The sequence below is a fragment of the Ziziphus jujuba genome, chromosome 6 (assembly GCF_031755915.1).
Source record: "Ziziphus jujuba cultivar Dongzao chromosome 6, ASM3175591v1".
NCBI lineage: Eukaryota > Viridiplantae > Streptophyta > Magnoliopsida > Rosales > Rhamnaceae > Ziziphus > Ziziphus jujuba.
The window spans coordinates 11,505,747-11,515,931 of NC_083384.1; the positions used below are offsets into that span (position 1 = coordinate 11,505,747).

At 36.4% G+C, this 10,185-nt stretch overlaps 1 pseudogene; it reads right to left on the reverse strand.

Annotated features, from left to right (window-relative positions):
- Nucleotides 1-6,867: 6,867 nt before the first annotated feature.
- Nucleotides 6,868-9,640, reverse strand: LOC132804133 (putative receptor-like protein kinase At3g47110; annotated as a pseudogene).
- Nucleotides 9,641-10,185: the final 545 nt, after the last annotated feature.

The window sequence follows — 10,185 nt, forward strand, 5'->3', positions numbered from 1 at the left end:
TTGATCTTGGAAAGCAAAAGGAAGCATGGATATCTGACAGGAGAAGTGACAAAACCTGCAGATGAAGATCCGGCTCTCAAGACTTGGAGATCAGAAAATTCTTTGATTATTGCATGGTTGGTGAATTCAATGGAACCTACAATTGGCAAGCCCTTCATGTTCCTGCCGACGGCTAAAGATGTTTGGGATGCAGTTAGGGATATGTATTCTGGCCTAGAGAATTCTTCGCGGATTTATAGTTTAAAATCCAAACTTTGGCATGCAAAACAAGGTGATCGAGATATAACCTCCTACTACAACGAGTTTATGATCCTGTGGCAGGAGTTAGGTCTCTGTTATGATGATATCTGGGCGTGCGCAAATGATAGTGTCCGGTTTATGAAATGCAGGAGAATGATCGTGTCTTCATGTTCCTAGCAGAATTTAACAAGGAGTTAGATGAGGTGCGGGGTCGAATTTTAGGGAAGACTCCTCTACCAACAATTCGTGAGGCCTTCTCAGAAGTTCGGAGAGAAGAAGTATGGCAGAATGTGATGCTTAACAGATCTGTTCCTATTGCTACTAAATCGGAAGTAGAAAATTCTGCCCTTATAACTCAAGGTTTTCAGGAGGAAGTGAAGAAGGATGGTAAGTGATCTGAACAGCTGTGGTGAGACCACTATAAATGCCCGTGGCACACGTGGGAAACATGTTGGAAAATTCATGGCAATCCTCAAAACTGGAAGAAGAAGTCTGGTGGAGAGGGGCGTGCCCTTCAAGCTAGTGTCTTAAATCAAGAGCAGCAGTCTTCTTCAAGTTTGTTTCCTTTCAACAAGGAACAGATAAACCAACTATACAAACTTCTCGAGTCTTAGAAAATTCCTTCTTGTTCATTAGCTCAAAAAGGTAATTACTTGAAAGCAGCTCTCATTAGTGTCAACTTCGATATCACCTGAATCATCGATTCAGGTGCAATCGATCATATGACAGGGCTATCAAACTTTTTTTCTTCATATAGTCCTTGTGCAGGTAACCAAAAAATTAAGATTTCAGATGACTCTCTTTCAGCCATTGCAGGAAAAGGTTCTATTGTAGTGTCTCCATCAGTCACTCTTCATGATGTTCTTCACATTTCGAGACTTTTTTTGTAATATTTTGTCTATTAGTAAGCTAGCCCGTGATTAAAATTATCAAACTAATTTTTTGCCAATTCATTGTGTGTTCTAGGATCTGACTTCGGGGAGGATGATTAGCAATGCTAAATAGAGTGGAGGACTCTACTTCTTTGATGATGGATCTGAATCAAGGAGACAATTTCAACCAATAAGTTCCTGCTTTGAATCTATTTCTATTTCTAATAATAATACTATGTTATGGCATTTAAGATTAGGTCACCAAAGTTTCAAATATTTAAAACATTTGTTTCCTAAGTTGTTTGGCAATAAAACCCATCTTTGTTTCATTGTGAAATTTGTGAGTTTGTGAAACACCACCTTACATCTTTTCCTTCGCAGCCATATAAGCCATCAAAACCTTTCATTAATATTCATAGTGATGTTTGGGGTCCTAATAAGATAAGTACACCTTCTAACAAGAGATGGTTCATCATATTTACAGATAATCATACTCGACTTTGCTGGGTGTATTTATTGAAAGAAAAATCAGAGGTCGAATGAGATTTTAAAAATTTTTACAATATGGTACAGAATCAATTTCAGACTAACATACAAGTTTTCAAAAGTGATAATGGGAAAGAGTATTTTAACATGATCTTGGAAAAAAATTTTCTTGAAAAAAGAATAATTCATTACAGTTCTTGTATCGATACACCCCATCAAAATGGTATTGCTGAAAGAAAAAATAAACATCTGTTGGAGGTGGGTCGTGCATTACTTTTTTAATCTAATGTTCCTAAATATTTATGGGGAGAGGCTGTTTTAACTGCTGCATAGTTAATAAACACAATTCCCTCCAAAGTTTTACAATTTCAAATTCCTTTCTAGGCTTTCACAAATTGTTTTCCAACTGTCAGACTTTCTGCTAATCTACCTCTAAAAATATTTGGTTGTATAGCTTTTGTTCATGAACATACAAAACTTGGAACACTTGAGCCTAGATCTATAAAATGTGTCTTCTTTGGTTACTTCCCAACTCAAAAAGGCTATAAATGTTTTGATCCGATATCGAAAATTTTTTTTGTCACAATGGATGTCACATTTTTTAAAAATCAACCATTTTTTAAAGATATTCATCTTCAGGGGGAGACTTTTAAGGAAGATTCATTTGTTAACTTTGGCGATGTTTTTCTCTCATATGATGTGTTTCTCTCACAAGATTCGTTCCTTGAAGCTCGTCTCACTATGAGTGATGTTTCTCTGGAGTCTTGGCCTACATTTGAAAATCAATCTGAAAATCAAAATTCTAAAAAACAACCTTTGGAAATCGAAAGTAAGGGATAACATACTATAATACCACAACATGATAATTCTGCTAAAACAACAAGTAATAGATTCAAGGAAGGTGACCGAATTTGGAAAGAGATTGTTTACTTGAAGAAGAATCATAAGAAAAGAAAAGATGAATTGGCTCTACAGCACGGCCATGATTCCGAACCGAGGACAAATCAACAATCTGAGTCTGCTACAGATAATTCCCTTTCTCTTCCTAACAAGCAGACTGAGTCTTCTGCTCTTCGTAAAGGGGTTAGATACTATACTAGTCATCCGCTGTCTAAATTTATGTCATACTGAAAATTGTCTTGATCTCTTGTTGCTTTTACCTCTCAATTATCTAGTGTAGAAATTCCTAATAGTGTATAAGAGGCTCTAAAAGTTCCAAAGTGGAAGGAAGCAGTGCTTGAAGAGATAAGAGTTCTTCAGAAGAACAATACTTGGAGTGTTGAGGCATTACCAGTTGGGAAGACAACTGTGGGTTGTAAATGGGTCTTCACTGTGAAGTACAACTCTGATGGTTCAGTGGAAAGATGCAAGGCTAGGTTGGTGGCTAAACGATTCACCTAGACATATGGCATTGATTATTCTGAGACTTTTGCACCTGTTGCAAAATTGAACACAGTGAGAGTACTTCTATCTATTGCTGCTAATATGGACTGGCCCTTGCAGCAACTAGATGTGAAGAATGCTTTTCTCAATGGTGACTTGGAGGAAGAGGTGTACATGGATAGTTCACCAGGCTTTGAGGAGAAATTTGGCTCAAAGGTGTGCAAACTAAAGAAGTCCTTGTATGGTCTCAAATAGCCTCCAAGGGCTTGGTTTGAGAAGTCACACAATCTGTCAAAAAATAAGGATATACTCAAGGACAAGCTGACCATAGCTTGTTTTTCAACTTCTCTGCTGAAAGGAAGGTTGCTATGCTAATAGTTTATGGTGATGATATTATTCTCACAGGTGATGATGTGATTGAGATGGAGAGACTGAAGAAGAGTCTTGTATTAGAATACGAGATCAAGGATTTGGGAGCACTAAGATACTTCCTTAGCATGGAAGTTTCTCGTTCAAGGAAAGGAATTGTTCTCTCAATGAAATATATCCTTGATCTTTTGAAGGAAACCGGGATGAGTGATTGTAGACCGGCTGAGGCTCCCATGGAGCCCAATATGAAGCTTTGGGAAAAGGGAAGTGTTCTTGTTGATACTGATGGATACCAGAGATTGGTTAGGAAACTAATCTATTTATCCCATACTCGGTTGGATATTGCCTTCTTAGTCAACGCTGTTAGTTAATTCATGCATGCATCTTATGAAGAACACCTTGAGGCTGTCTACCGAATTTTGAGAAATTTGAAATCTACTCCTGGAAAAGGTCTATTTTTTAAAAAGACTAATCAAATGAGTGTTGAGGTATTTACTGATGCAGATTGGGCAGGCTTGGTAACTGATAGGAGATCTACTTTAAGGTATTGCACCTTTGTGTGGGGAAACTTGGTACTTGAGCGAAGCAAAAAGCAAAGTGTTGTTGCCAGAAGTAGCGTAGAGGTTGAGTTTAGAGCAATGGCTCAAAGAATCTGTGAGGTGTTGTGGATATACAGAATCCTCGTATAACTTAAGAAGATTGTGAAGCATCCTCTAAAGCTGTATTGCGACAGCAAGGCTGCAATAAGTATTGCTCACAATCCTATCCAGCATGATAAGATGAAGCACATTGAGATTGATCGACACTTCATCAAGGAGAAACTTGAAGTTGGGACTATTTGCTTGCTGTTTGCGCCCTCTAGTCAGCAAACAGCTAACATCTTGACTAAGGGACTTGCAAAACCTAACTTTGAACATTTGATAAGCAAGTTGGGCATGATTGACATCTATGCACCAATTTGAAGGGGAGTGTAGGAAAGTTAGGAAATCAGATCCCATAGAATCAGGAAATTATAATTTAAATTAATAGGATATTTCTTTTTTAGTTTTTTTCCTTGTTTTCCCTCTTTGTTACTATTTTTTGTTCCTTAATTCTAGGAAGCTTGCCTTGTGCCCTATCCTATTTAAATAATGATGTAATTCATATTAAAATATACAATAAAAAAGAGAGTTTTCTTCTCTTTATTTTTTCCTTCATATTTGTTGGAATCTTACCACCAAAGGAATTGTTAGATAAATTAAGATGCTGTAGCTATAGAAGATGACGCATTTCTTGAGGAATTTCCCCATGAAAGCTATTGTTTTGCAGGTGGATTTCAGTGAGGTAAGTGAGATTTCCTATAGAAGGTGGGACTGAACCAAACAGGTTTAGAGGCTCGAGGTTCAATACCACGACTCGTTTACTTGATTGGTTGCAAGTAATGCCAACCCAGTTGCAGAAATGGATTGAGCCATTCCATGAGTTCATGATTCCTAGAGGATCTTGGATTATCCAATTCTTGAAGTCTAATAAAGCCAGAAGACTAGATTCATTTGCATAAGTGGGTGCCAAGGATGCAGATTTCATATGAGCGTTCAAGCAGAAAAGAATAATCCAACATTGAAGAAATATGGGCAATATGATGTACATTTTTTTTTTCTAGATACAGATTTCAGCTCATGGCACACCAACTAACTTAATGCATATCAAAGTGCAACTGTACACATATTTTTTTTGGAAAATAAGTGCATCTATGTATTTAATGGAGAAGTTAATGCTTGTAGGACCACATTAAAGAAGATAAGAAGCTCTAGATGGTAGGGATATTTAATGTATTTACTTAGGAAGGAAAATGCCAATTTTTTTATTATTGTTATGAAAGTGAAAATATTAATTACATTTTTATTTTATTTTATTGAAAGCTAAAATATCAAGTACATTCTTTATATTTTTTAATTACCAAAAAAGTAAATTCTTTTTTTAATTATTATTTTTGTTATTGAAAGCGAAAATAACAAAGTACTTATAGCCAAAGACTTCTATGTTTAAAGTTTGTTTGTTAGTTTATTACAAATGAAAGAGAAATTTTATCCCAAAAAAAAAAAAAAAAAAACAAAACAAAACGAAAGCAAGAGAAAATGTGCTATATGGATCACCACATATCACGATATAACCTTTAAAAAAGAGTATAATTCCTATCAAGACCCGTCCCCTGATCCCAGGAAAACATCCGAACCTTCCAATGGAAAATCCGGCAGCACCTTCCCTAAAAGTAGGACTTACCATAAATTTACCTGTACGAAAATGCACTCCTATATGGTCTCACCTTATCCCTCCCACCTTACTACAATAATTTGATAAAATCTAAGCCCACTAGTTTTGATAGGGAACTGAACTGGACTGGAATTGACCCAGTAAGTTTGTTGCCACTTGCAGTAAAATATCTTAGCTCTTTATAGTGAGTTATATTTGTTGGAATCTTTCCCACAAATTAAGGAATTGTACGATAAGTTAAGATGCTGTAGCTTCACAAGATGACCCATTTCTTGAGGAATTTCACCGTGAAAGCTGTTATTTTGCAGGTGAATTTCTTTGAGGTAAGTGAGATTTCCTATTGAAGGTGGGATTGAACCACCCAGCTTTAAAGCCATCGGGTGCATAGCCAATACCCGTTTGCTTGACGGGTTGCATGTGATGCCAACCCAGTTGCAGAAATGGATGGAATGGTTCCAGGAGTTCATGATTCCGAGAGGATCTTGGATTATCTTATTCTTCAAGTCTAGTAAAGCTAGATGATCAAATTCATTTCCATAACCAGGAGTTGAGGATGCAGATTCCATATGAACATTAATGCAGAAAAGAATGATCCCACAGTGGAAAAATATGGATAATATCCACCTACAGCACAAATCTGAATGATTCATTATGTCCATTTTTTTCTTTTTCCGGATATAAATTTAAGGTGCACCAAACCTGATGCCATTTTGGTATGCAAGAAGATAAAAGCATTAAAAAGTGTACATATATTCGATGGCGAAGTTACAGCTTGTAGGACCGCATTGAAGATGAGGAGCTCTAGATGGTGTGGATATTTAATGAAGGGAAAATATCAAGGACCTAACCAATGACTTTTTTCAGTTTCTTTATCTGTTTCTTAAAAAGAGAAAAAGAAAGTGTGTCTAATTAGATCAACTCCATCGTAGTAACACTAAGCTTTACAACTAATTAAACCTCTGTGTACAACACGTTATAAACCTCTAAAATTTGTTGAATCATTCTAGCATTGTTCATCTTTTTTTTTTTTTTTTTGGTATTTGGATTTAGCCTTAAAAAATTAGAAAAAGAAGTTTAATACATCTCATTATCATTTTTTTAGCTCTGTTTATTTTAGTTGACCCTCGATATACATTGATTTTATTTTTAGAGCTTTTATCCTAATCAGACCAAACTAAAGCACTAGAATGAATTAATATTTTCATTCAAAATGTAACATTTATACATATACATTTTATTCACAGGCTAGAAGATTTTATGATTTGTTCTCAGGAACAGAGCATAGACGTATAATATTAAATTGACACTGACTAAGAACTCAAAAACAGAGTTCCTCTGTTTTCTAAATACTTATTTCATGGAAAAGAAGTGTAGTTGAATGTGATAGAACAAGCTCAAAGATAGATTCAGCCATTATATATTAAATTTATTTGCCTAGTAGAGATGAAACTATTGTGATTACAACTAAGACATATCAATATTCTTACTCTTCTTGCATTTGAGATATGATTCTCTGACTCCTTTCATTTTGTTGACAACTACATTCATAAGCATCCGCTCTTCAGGTAAAAATCTGGAGCACATGAGTGCAATATGCATCACTGAAATCAAACAATCTTTTTCTTTGCTTCTAGCACTAACTTGGTTATTATCATTTTCATTTCCTCACGATCATCATCTTCAAAAAGCAGCGAAAGATCAACTATATCCATGACATGATTAGGAAAAGCCATCGCCATGAATTGGTGAATGCTTAAACCATCTTTGAACATATCATCGGTAGGTCTTTTTCCTGTGAACATTTCCAGCAAGAGTATCCGATAGTTATATCTATCTCCAAGTACAGAAACTTGGCCTCCCATACCATGTTCTACAGTTCAATAAATTCGTTATGATATGAAATCATTGGTTATGAGAATCATTAATTTAGGGAATAGAAGAAAATAAAGAGCACTGTTTTTTTCTTACTTGTGCTTTTGGACCAGTTACTTTGAAAAAGTTCACTTTTGGCTTAAGAGGTTTAAAAAAAAAAAAAAAAAAGAGTTATGGTAATCAAGAGCCAATATTTATCTCATCTGGGGATAAAAATTCATACCTGGAGGAATGTACCCAATAGAACCCCTTAGCCCAACAGACAATGTTTGGCTTTTTGAGGGCGTATCTAATGCTTCAAAGAGGAACTTTGCTAGTCCAAAGTCATCAACATGAGCAACCATATCTTCATCAAGAAGAACATTACTTGGCTTTAGATCACAATGAACTATAGGTGTTTCACAATCATGATGGAGATAATCCAGGGCAGAAGCAACATCAATGGTTATGTTTAGTCTTAGAATAAGGCTCAATCTCTTATTCTGGTGTTCTTCGTTGTTTCTTGGATGCAGCCAGTTGTCTAAACTTCCACCAGCCATGAACTCGAAAACTAGACTTTTGAAGTCTTTACCTAGATGGTCAATGCCTGAACAGGCTGTTATGATTTTGAGGAGATTTCGATGCCTTATGTTTCTCAAAGCGTTGCACTCATCAAGGAAGCTCTTGGAAGCTCCTTGTTGTTGAACGTTTAATACCTTGATTGCAATAATTTTATTGTTTGCAGAAATTCCTTTATATACAGAACCAAAACTACCTGAACCAATCAGATTGTTCTCAGAGAACCCATCTGTGGATTGAAAAAGATCTAAGTAAGACATACTTGATTGCCAATTCTCAGTAGAAGATGAAGTAACAGGTTTCCATGCAGAATAACCAACCAAAAAGCTCAATACAACAGCTAACAATATAGCAGCACATGTTACTGGGATTACAACCTTTAGAGAGAATATTTTTCTAGTTGAATTGTGCTTTCTCTTGAGGCATGGAGATAAAAGCAATTTTGGGATGCCACCGCAGAGGTTGTCATTTCCAATAACTGAAACTGCAGTGGCATTTGATAAAATCCCTTCACTTGGCAATTCACCGTCAAAATTGTTATAAGAAAGATTGAGAAGCTTGAGAGTTAAAAGTTCACCAAGAAATTTTGGAACCAACCCATAAAAGCTATTGCGCGAAAGATCCATTTCTTCCAAACCTCTAAGATTTTTCAAAGTTTGAGGAATTGTACCTTCAAATCCATTACCCTCCAAATGCAGGTGTTCCAAACTAATACATTCTCCAAGACTGCTAGGCAACTCACCTGATAACTTGTTTCCTGATAAATCCAACTTGCCAAGATTTTTCAAGAGGCTCACTTCAGATGGTAAGGCACCGGTCAATAAATTATCACATAGTGACAGAGAAATTGAAAGGGAAGAAAGGCCAATGACCTCTCTGGGAATGGTGCCATTCAGACTATTACTAGAAAGGTTAAGGGTCATCAAATTTTTGCAGTTTCCGAGGCTATGAGGTACGGTTCCCTCAAACATGTTCTCTTGCATAAGGAGAACGGTCAATGAAGTTAAGTTACCAAAGGAAAGAGGTATTGAACCAGAAAACTTATTTCCATCCATGGACACTACCTGTAACTTGTGAAGCTTCCCTATTGCTTCAGGGACACTGCCCCCTAACTGGTTATTTCCCAATCCTAGAAGGATCAAGTTAACAAGGTTCTCTATCCCATTTGGAATATTTCCATGTATGAAATTCCCAGAAATAGTAAATATACGCATATAGGATGAAAGGTTAACTATGGATGTAGGCAGTTCTCCAGCAAAATAATTGCCTCCCATACCCAACACTTCTAGAACAGAACAATTAGGCAAAGACCTGATAAAATTCAGGTCACTGGCATTTCCATGTCCCAGTCTGTTGTTCTCGAAATTAATCCTATACACATTTCTCAATCTTCCTAGTGTATCAGGAACTGTCCCAATGAGATCATTTTGAGCAAAATCAAGCACCTCAAGTGCAGAACAATTTGACAATGATATTGGAATAGGGCCTGTGAGTTTGTTAACTCCGCCGGCAAATACTTTGAGATTAGGAAGAGTAAGGCCAATGTCTTGTGGTAAATTTCCATACAGCTGGTTCGCAGTAAATGTTAAATAGAACATGAAAGAAATATTATAAATTGAAAGGGGAACAATACCAGAGAGATTATTTTGAGTGAGTATGAATCTCCCCAAGCCTGTTAGGTGGCCAAGATCTTCAGGTATGCTTCCTTGAAAATTGTTTTCGCCAAATGAAAGAGCGGCCAGAGAAGAGAAGTTTCCAATCCAAGGTGGAACAGTTCCAGTAAAATTGTTTCTGCCAAAATTCAAGAGCACTAGTTTTACAATGAACTGAACTGGACTGGAATTGAACCAGTAAGCTTGTTGCTAAATACAAGAAAATTCCTTAGCTCCTTGCAGTGGCTTATATTTGTTGGAATCTTACCACCAAAGGAATTGTAAGATATATTAAGATGCTGCAGTTGTAGAAGACGACCCATTTCTTGAGGAATTTCACCATGAAAGCTGTTGTTTTGCAGATGGATTTCAGTGAGGTAAGTGAGATTTCCTATTGAAGGTGGGATTGAACCAAACAGGGTTAGAGACTTGAGGTTCAATGTCACGACTCGTTTGCTTGATTGGTTGCAAGTAATGCCAACCCAATTGCAGAAATGGAT